Here is an 8,955-nt window from a genome sequence, read left to right as displayed (position 1 = left end):
AGCCTCCTCTTTTTCAAGGGACCAAAAGTAATTGGACAAGGGACTCTAAGGGCTGCAATTAACTCTGAAGGCGTCTCCCTCGTTAACCTGTAATCAATGAAGTAGTTAAAAGGTCTGGGGTTGATTACAGGTGTGTGGTTTTGCATTTGGAAGCTGTTGCTGTGACCAGACAACATGCGGTCTAAGGAACTCTCAATTGAGGTGAAACAGAACATCCTGAGGCTGAAAAAATCCATCAGAGAGATAGCAGACATGCTTGGAGTAGCAAAATCAACAGTCGGGTACATTCTGAGAAAAAAGGAATTGACTGGTGAGCTTGGGAACTCAAAAAGGCCTGGGCGTCCACGGATGACAACAGTGGTGGATGATCGCCACATACTTTCTTTGGTGAAGAAGAACCCGTTCACAACATCAACTGAAGTCCAGAACACTCTCAGTGAAGTAGGTGTATCTGTCTCTAAGTCAACAGTAAAGAGAAGACTCCATGAAAGTAAATACAAAGGGTTCACATCTAGATGCAAACCATTCATCAATTCCAAAAATAGACAGGCCAGAGTTAAATTTGCTGAAAAACACCTCATGAAGCCAGCTCAGTTCTGGAAAAGTATTCTATGGACAGATGAGACAAAGATCAACTTGTACCAGAATGATGGGAAGAAAAAAGTTTGGAGAAGAAAGGGAACGGCACATGATCCAAGGCACACCACATCCTCTGTAAAACATGGTGGAGGCAACGTGATGGCATGGGCATGCATGGCTTTCAATGGCACTGGGTCACTTGTGTTTATTGATGACATAACAGCAGACAAGAGTAGCCGGATGAATTCTGAAGTGTACCGGGATATACTTTCAGCCCAGATTCAGCCAAATGCCGCAAAGTTGATCGGACGGCGCTTCATAGTACAGATGGACAATGACCCCAAGCATACAGCCAAAGCTACCCAGGAGTTCATGAGTGCAAAAAAGTGGAACATTCTGCAATGGCCAAGTCAATCACCAGATCTTAACCCAATTGAGCATGCATTTCACTTGCTCAAATCCAGACTTAAGACGGAAAGACCCACAAACAAGCAAGACCTGAAGGCTGTGGCTGTAAAGGCCTGGCAAACCATTAAGAAGGAGGAAACCCAGCGTTTGGTGATGTCCATGGGTTCCAGACTTAAGGCAGTGATTGCCTCCAAAGGATTCGCAACAAAATATTGAAAATAAAAATATTTTGTTTGGGTTTGGTTTATTTGTCCAATTACTTTTGACCTCCTAAAATGTGGAGTGTTTGTAAAGAAATGTGTACAATTCCTACAATTTCTATCAGATATTTTTGTTCAAACCTTCAAATTAAACGTTACAATCTGCACTTGAATTCTGTTGTAGAGATTTCATTTCAAATCCAATGTGGTGGCATGCAGAGCCCAACTCGCCAAAATTGTGTCACTGTCCAAATATTTCTGGACCTAACTGTATCTAATATATAAAGCTGTGTGTTTGTGTGTGTGTGTGTGTGTCCCCGCTAAAGGAATACGCACCGTTGTATGCACAATCACAACATTTTGCACAGACACCCCATGTGACTCAGGGGAAGTCATAAACTATGTTTTGACAAGAAAATTTAACCCCGCGCCTTATAGTTACTCTCCAAAAAACGTGCCTCCATTAAAGTGAATGGAGCTGCCAGCTATAGGCTATTAATAGGCGCTATGATTGGTTACTATAGGAACAAAGGACATTCATAGTATAAGAAGCTCGTGTGAGGTAATATGATGTCAGTGGAGAGACCGACACAGACAGACACAGATTGAGAGACAGACAGACAGGCACAGACAGAGAAAGAGGCACACAGGGAAAGAGACAGAGACAAACAGAGACACACACAGAGATAGATAGGGAAAAAAAGGCAGACAGAGACAGGAAGAAAGACACACGGGGAAAGAAACAGACCGAAGCAGACAGGGAAAGAGACAGAGAGAGACAGACAAGGAAAGAGACAGAGAGAGACAGACAAGGAAAAACACAGACCGGGGAAAGAGACAGACCGGGGAAAGAGACAGACCGGGGAAAGAGACAGACCGGGGAAAGAGACAGACCGGGGAAAGAGACAGACCGGGGAAAGAGACAGACCGAGACTGACAGACCGAGACGCCCGGGTACTACAGCTAGTGCCATATAAATCCAACCTGTTGGTTTATTTTTCCCAGCCAATAAAGTGTGAGGAGATGCAGACACCATGTAACATCTGTGGTCAGCTGCCTTCTCCGCCATGTATAAATCATAATAATAATAATAATAATAATAATAATAATAATAATGCTGGACGGCAGAACACGACTTGCACAGCCTCCTACACATCATATCCCTACAACCTCCTCCCCACCGACCTGATGATCCTGTGACCAGTCCTGAGCTCCGGGATGTCTCTCTGGCGTCGTCCTCTTACTGGTTCTTACTATAGGAAAGACATAAGGAAATCAATTAATTCCTTATATATAAGTAATTTAGTATTTGCTGCTTTGGGAAACTGTAAATAATGAAATAGTTGTAACAAATATACTAATCATTTTTATCAGACGTTCTGCTCTGTTTTCGCCCCTTCTTACGACAGCCATGTCTTCTAATCACAAACCACTCCCATCATTGACATTGAGGAGCCTGTGACCAGAAACTCTGTATCCAGGACACAAGCGCAGGGGTGGTGTACAACAATGGACAAAGCGGAGATGTCTCATCATTTTTTTTTTTTTTAAATCAGATACTTTTTTATTAAAAACAGAATACATACAACAGAATAACAAATCGGCATCCAAATTAAGTTTATCATATCTATAACCCCTTTAACTCCCCCTCCCGCCCCCTTCCCAGGCAGCAACACTCCCCCGATACTACATCCCATTTAGTACACACTTAGAATACCCTCCATCTGCAGTATAGCAACCATCCCGTTCACCCCGATGTGCTGGAAGAACTACTAGTAACACAAATAAAACAAAACACACACATCAGAGGTCTCCGACGGCTATCCTGAACCCAAACCAGTCTACTGGTCCATCACTCGTCCTATTCGCATTGCAGCCAAGGAGACCATAGCTTCTCAAACATTTTAACATTCCCCCTTCTTTCATACACACCCTGTTCCAGCTGAAGAATACATTTCACCCTTTTAATGTACTCTCCCCTGGTCGAGGGGTCTTTTTTAATCCGGGACCTGGCGATCAGCTTTCTTGCTGTATACAGCAGCCTAGCAATGGCAATTTTCATAGTATTTTCCACCCCAAGCTCCTCAACATATCCCAATAGGCATATCAATGGTTCCCTGGGAAGGACACACCCATATGTTCTTCCTTGTGGATAACCTTAGTCCAAAGGAGACCAGTCTCGGACAAGACCACATCATATGAAAGATACCTGCGTCAGATCCCTGACACCTTGGACACTCAGAGTTCCTTTTCAACCCCATTTTAAACATCAGTAAGGGAGACCTATATACCCGGTGAATCACGTATAGGTGAGATAGTCTGGCCGGTTCGCTCATAGAGAGTTTAGGGACATACTCCAGGATACTCTCCCACACCTCCGTTATCGTCCCAACTTCCTCCTCCCATTTAGATTTAGTTTTAATTGGGTAGTCTAAAAGAAAAGTATGAAGCATATCTTTATACGTGCCAGAAATGATCCCTTTAGTGCTTCCTCCGCCCTTACACACATACTCCAGTACCAGGTCAGTCTGTATGGCCACACTTTTTTTAGCCGCTTGGGCTGCAATCGCATGTTTCAATTGACTGTAGTGGAGCCAGCCGGACGCCGGTAACTGAAACTCACTCTAACTGTGGGAACGATTTCAGAATTCCTCCGTCCAATATCTGATGCATGTATATCACACCCTTGCGTCTCCACTCCTCAATATTCCCCATTTTCTGAATCTCCGGGAGATTACGGTTATCCCAGATAGGTGTAAACTTAGTTAACCGGCTCACCCCTCTCACCCTTTTCAGCCTATCCCAGGTCTTGTTTATAAGTGCCATTGTAGGAGATGTTCCACCCAGGAGCCCCACCGCACCATCCTCTAGTCCCATTACCAATGGACTTCTACCCACTATGTATTCCAGCACTTCTTTAATGCCCCCATCTTTCTCCCGATCAGACCACCCCCTGAGGTGTTGACATTTCGCCGCCATATAATACAATTCCGGATTTGGGATTGCTAGACCCCCCCATCTTTCGGCCTTTCTAAAGACTCTAAATCACACCCTGTGCTGCTTTTTACTCCACACCAGGTCCCTAAACAGCGAGTTTATCCCTTTAAATCTTTTCTTTGAAATACAAACAGGGGCATTGTGCAGTATGTATAGGAGTTTAGGCATTACTACCATCTTTAGTAAATTAACCCTTCCAACAACTGACAAATGTAGCTTGTTCCAGGCATCCACTTTGGCTCTCAATTTTTTAAGGAGCGGCCATAAGTTCACCTGTATGTATTTTTATACTGGCAGAGATATCTGGATTCCTAGATATTTAAATTCGTCCACACTCTTCAATTTGTTAGCCCCAGTATCATCATTTGTCCAGGTTACTTCCCCATCCACTTTAAAGAGGCTCGATTTAGACCAATTAATGGTCAGTCCCGAAACTTCTCCAAATTTCTCTATTATCTGCATGGCATGATCCAATGAGGCTGACGGATCCCCTAAGAAAAGTAATAAGTCGTCAGCATAAAGAGCTATTTTCTCCTCTAAATGCCCATATCTAAATTCATGGATCTCCTTCGATTTCCTAATGGCCGCAGCCAGAGGCTCTATTGCAATAGCAAATAGGAGCGGCGATAGTGGGCAGCCCTGCCTCGTTTCCCGGTGCAACTCGAACTCTGCGGAGGTCATACCATTAACTCTAACTTTAGCAGTAGGCCTATTATACAACAGCTGCACCCACTTTACAAACCGTGGGCCAAAACCCATATGCTGCAACACTTTCCACAGATACCCCCACTCAACACTATCGAACGCTTTCTGGGCATCTAGCGAAGCGATCACCCTCCGGCCAGGGTTGTCAGGCGGCAACTGTAGATTAAGATATAATCTCCTGATATTAGCAGCTGTCGACCTATTGGCCATGAACCCTGATTGATCCATATGTATTAGGTTAGATATAACTCCAATCAGCCAGTTTCACAACACCTTAGCCAGAAGCTTCACGTCCGCTGTTAATAACGAGATTGGTCTATATGAGTCTGGAAGCCTCGGATTTTTATCCTCTTTAGGAATTACTACTATTATTGCTTCTCTCATAGATTCAAATAAGGAATAACGTTTGGAACTCCATTTTATGTCTGAACTGGGTGCAAAAACCTAAAAAAACATCACTATATGGAAAAAAAGGTATGCACACCAGTGACTATGTAAGGGGAATACATTAAACAGCAGAAACTGCTGTGTGAATACTGAAATGAAAAATTCAATAGCTATATGTAAGAATGAAATGGGAAAAATGGAACCTGCATTACTGCCATGAATATATGAATAAAGAGAAATTTAGCTACTGAATTGATCAATGCAATAGAGCCCCAACACTGCGCCAAAGTATTTCTCTACGTTGGGGTCCCTAGCTTGTGTGTGTCCTCTCATGCAGTTACTTTGGCGTAGTGTTGGGGCTCTATTGCATTGATCAATTCAGTAGCTAAATTTCTCTTTATTCATATATTCATGGCAGTAATGCAGGTTCCATTTTTCCCATTTCATTCTTACATATAGCTATTGGATTTTTCATGTCAGTATTCACACAGCAGTTTCTGCTGTTACATGTATTCCCCTTGCATAGTCACTGGTGTGCATACCTTTATTTCCATATAGTGATGTTTTTTTAGGTTTTTGCACCCAGTTCAGACATAGAATGGAGTTCCAAACGTTATTCCTTATTTGTTAGTAGTTTTTCGTTTGTGAACCCTCCCCATACACACCTATTGCCAATCCACATGATACGTATATATAGCCTGGGTCTCAGTTTCCCATACACGGTAAGTTTTTTTTATTTAACTGCATGAGAGGACACACACAAGCTAGGGACCCCAACGTAGAGAAATACTTTGGCGTAGTGTTGGGGCTCTATTGCATTGATCAATTCAGTAGCTAAATTTCTCTTTATTCATATATTCATGGCAGTAATGCAGGTTCCATTTTTCCCATTTCATTCTTACATATAGCTATTGAATTTTTCATGTCAGTATTCACACAGCAGTTTCTGCTATTACATGTATTCCTCTCTCATAGATTCAGACACCTCCGCCACCTCAAAGACTTTCAATAGTTTGGGTAATAGGATTTCTTCTAACTGTTTATAAATTTCAACCAGTAGCCCGTCTGCTCCCGGTGCCTTGTCATTGCTCATGCCATGCAGAGCATTCTCCAGTTCATCAATAGTAATAGGTGACTCCAATTTATCTCTATCCGCCACAGACCACACCGGAAGCTCACCTCGCTCAAGAAATAAGTCCACCTCTTCCCGGGTGAACCTTGATTGAGTACAAGTCAGAACAGAATGTTTCCAATACTTTAAAAATCCCCGGGGTATCCGTGACTTCCACTCCCTCTGCCGAACGCAGCCGCGCAATAATCACCGATTCCCTGTGCGCCACAGCTATCACAGCCAATAGATGTCCCTCTCTCTCTCCATTTTCAAATGACTGCATAGTCTGAAACATTTTCTCTTTCTTTCCGCCACCTGTATAGTCAAACTAGTAACCGCTTTTTGAGCTACCTTCATCCTAGCTTTTGCGGCCGGTATTGGATTTAAGATTAAAGCCTCTTCCGCCTCCCCTAATTCCTGGAATGCAAGCTGAACCTGTCGTTTTGCCTCCGACTTGACCTTAGATATTCCCCTTATATATAGCCCCCTCAAGTATGCCTTCAATGCCTCCCAAACCATGCCAATAGACGCTGACCCTTCATTAAACCTAAGGTACTCCCTTAGACTCTCACCAATGCCCCCCCCCTCCATCCACTAACTGCAGCCAGAAAGGATTTAATTTCCACAGAGGTCTATTTTGGTTTCGTTGGTCCCCTAAGTCTATTTCCACCCCCATAGGTGAATGGTCTGATACCGTTCTTGGGTAATATTTCGCACCCACTACCAAACTATGCATAGCTTCATTACCCAGGGCCAAATCTATACGCGAAAGGGATGAAAACATAGCCTAGTCCTCCACAAGTCAATCATCGCCGTTTTTAAGTAAATTGCCAAACGGTGTACGATTACCTCACTCCTTTCGTGCCTCATGTCTCCCTTTATCCCAGTGCGAATTCGGAACATTATTATAAAGGGAACTCCCGGGAAATTTGCCAATACAGTTATCAAATCATAAAGAAGCTTACAACAATACGGCAGAGGTATATATAAGGATATAATTACTACAGCTCTTGTCCCCAATCTACAGGATAAACAGACATACTGCTCATCCTTATCCATAATAACCTTTAAACATTCAAATCTCATAACTGAGCGAACCAATATACTGGCCCCCCTAGAGTATGCAGAATACGTAGAGTGGTACGCCACTCTAAGCCACTGTCTATCCAATAAATGCAACTTCTCCGGTACCATGTGTGTTTCCTGCAAGCAAATCAGGTCAGGTTTTTCTGTATGCAAAAATTGAAATACTGCTTGCCATTTGATGCCGGGGGCTAAGCCCCTGACATTCCAACTAATCAACTTAATAAGCCCCGTCATGTGCATAACCAGTTAATTCTCCCCCTTTTCAAGCTTTCTAATAGGCCAAATGAGACTGTCGACCGGCCCTCCCACCCCCTACCCCCCCAATACAAACCCCCCCCAACAATAAAGAGAATTTTGTTTACTTACCGTAAATTCTTTTTCTTATAGTTCCGACATGGGAGACCCAGACAATGGGTGTATAGCTTCTGCCTCCGGAGGACACACAAAGTACTACACTCAAACGTGTAGCTCCTCCCTCCTAGCATATACACCCCCTGGTAGCCAGTCCTAGCCAGTTTAGTGCAAAAGCTGAAGGAGGACATCCACCCACAAGTAGAGATAGAGTAAAACCCGGAATAACCGGAATCTCTGTCTACAACAACAGCCGGTGATAACACACGGAACAAGAAACCTGCCAACAGGCAACAGGGAGGGTGCTGGGTCTCCCATGTCGGAACTATAAGAAAAAGAATTTACGGTAAGTAAACAAAATTCTCTTTTTCTTCATCGTTCCTTATGGGAGACCCAGACAATGGGACGTTCCAAAGCAGTCCATGGGTGGGAAATAAACAGAAACTGAGAAGTAGGCGAAACCTAACTTCACAAATGGGCGACAGCCGCCTGAAGGATGCGTCTGCCCAAGCTCGCATCTGCCGAAGCATGAGCATGCACTTGGTAGTGCTACGAAAAAGTATGCAAACTAGACCAAGTGGCAGTCTGACGGACCTGCTGAGCCGTGGCCTAGGCCTGAAGCCTAAGAGGCACCAACAGCTCTGGTCAAGTGTGCCTTGATCCCCGACAGGAGAGGCACTTGAGTACAATGGTAGGTATCGGAAATGGCCGACCTAAACCAATCGAGCCAGGGTCGGCTTAAATGCCGAGAGGCCCTTACGCTGACCAGTGGTCAGCACAAAAGAGAGGTGCACCGCCTAGGAACAGCGGTGCGAGACACATAGATCCGGAGCACCCGCACCAGATCCAGAGTATGCAACGCCTCTTCAAGGCGATGAATAGGAGCCGGACAAAAGGAAGGCAGGGAAAATGCCCCGGTTAAGGTGGAAGCAGCAACCACCTTAGGGAGAAAATCCGGAGTCGGACGGAGAACCACCTTGTCTTGATGAAAAACCAAAAAGGGGGGACTCCGAAGAGAGTGCAGCCAAAACAGAGACTCTCTTGAGGGAAGTAATGGCCACTAGAAAGACCACTTTCTATGAAAAACTAAACAAAGAAACCTCCCTAAGAGGCTCAAAGGGGGGTTTCCAA

Source organism: Anomaloglossus baeobatrachus, chromosome 5 (genome assembly GCF_048569485.1).
Source record: "Anomaloglossus baeobatrachus isolate aAnoBae1 chromosome 5, aAnoBae1.hap1, whole genome shotgun sequence".
NCBI classification, from domain to species: Eukaryota; Metazoa; Chordata; class Amphibia; order Anura; family Aromobatidae; genus Anomaloglossus; species Anomaloglossus baeobatrachus.
This window is presented reverse-complemented; position numbering follows the sequence as displayed.